This window comes from Cheilinus undulatus, linkage group 7 (assembly GCF_018320785.1).
Source record: "Cheilinus undulatus linkage group 7, ASM1832078v1, whole genome shotgun sequence".
Taxonomy (NCBI): Eukaryota; Metazoa; Chordata; class Actinopteri; order Labriformes; family Labridae; genus Cheilinus; species Cheilinus undulatus.
In genome coordinates, this window is record NC_054871.1 from 52,163,677 (window position 1) to 52,165,508 (window position 1,832).

Genomic DNA, 1,832 nt, shown 5'->3' on the forward strand with positions numbered 1-1,832 from the left:
TGAAAATGATGTCTCATGCTCCCTGAACCACTCTTTCACAACTTGAGCCTGATGAATCCTGGCATTGTCACCTTGGAATATGCCTGTGCCATTAGGGAAGAAAAAATCCATTGATGGAATAACCTGGTCATTCAGTATTTTCAGGTAGTCAGCTGACCTCATTCTCTGGGCACATAATGTTGCTGAACCTAGACCTGACCAACTCCAGCAACTCCCTACTGGGGACCCAGGCAATCAGTACCCTTTATCCCCCCTGTGCTACACCCATGTAAATGCCATTCCAGCCTCCTGTTGCCCTGTCCCAGCTTTTTCAGATCAAATTTAAAATATTCCAAAATAAGTAAAATGATATTTTTAGTGAAATGGTAAAATGTCTCAGTTTAAACATCAAATATGTTCTATTGTGACTAAAACATGGGTCTATAAGACTTGTAAATCACTGCATTCTGTTTTATTTACATTTTACACAGCGCCCCAACATTTTTGGAAGTAGTTGTCAGGGGCGTAGCTCGGGATTTTGGACCCCCAGAAAGAATTTACACAGGACCCCCCTTAACTGGTGAGACAAGAAACAAATGTTGAGTCTTTTTTTTACAGATATCTCTGCATTTTAATGTATTTTTGAAACATAATTTTCCCATTTCTGAGCAACATTTTTACTATGGGTAAATTAAATTTACTTGCAGTATTTTGCAGCATTGTTTCTAAACCATCTGGACATTTTTAAGGGAGGAGCAGTATTGTATTTCATTCTATTTTATGCAGATTTCAGTCTGGTGACAGATTCATTTAGTCCAGTGTTACTCTACCCTGCTCAACCAAAGAGCCAAACTGTTGAAAAATACATTTACAAGGGCCACAGTCTAAGTGGTGAGAAGTGGCAAATAAGATAGGTCAAAGGTGGCAAAAATGGTCAAATAGTGGCAAACACTGAGAGAAAAAGTGACGACACTTTAAAGAAAAAGTGGCATAAAAGGGCAGAAAGTGGCAAAAATGGGTGGGAAGTGACCAAAAAATGAGTTAACGGTGGCAAAAATGGTCCCTCAGTGACAAAAACGTGGCAAAAATGAGTGAAAAGTGACTAACCTGGGCAAAAATCACCAAGAATGGCAAAATGGGAAGTAAGTGGCATTTACCTGCAGAAGGCAGCTCAAAGGGCTGTTGAGGATCGCTGCTTTGGTTACTTTTAATTTAATAATCTCACTATTGCAGGCTTCTCGAGGGCCCCTCCCTACTGGGGGCCCGGGTAATCAGTACCCTTTGTCCCCCCTGTGCTACACCCCTGGTAGCTGCATTAGAACTTCTCTGTATTTATGAATCCCTAAATGTTTGTTGTATCAGAGAATTATAGTTTAATATAAATAAGTTTGTGATTGGAATAACTGTGGCTCAGCTTGGGGCCCAGTGTGACCTTTAATGGGACCCATGATTCCTGGAAGCAGCCCTGCTTCTCACCGCTTTGCTGCTTATTTCCCTGGTAAAAACACATTTTTATGATCTTAGCTCCTTGTTTACCGACTCACCGACTCACCGAGCCTCCCGCCAGCAGACACGGAAGTCCTCCCGCCGCTGGTCCGGCGTACGTGCCTCCGCTCTTGTCTCGGCTTGGCTCGCCCCGGTCTGGATGGAAAGTAGCGGTTTCCTCTGAGCAGGGAGGGTCCAGACCTGGCACGAGCGGGCGGAGTGAAAGTGCACACGTGGACACCTGAGATGGACATGGAATGCAGCCAATGAGAGCACGGCCCAATGACGTAAGCCGCCTAAACCAGCCAATAGGAACGTTTATTGAGGGGTAAAAAATCCAGAAGTGTTTGGAGTGTGAAAAGTGAGAT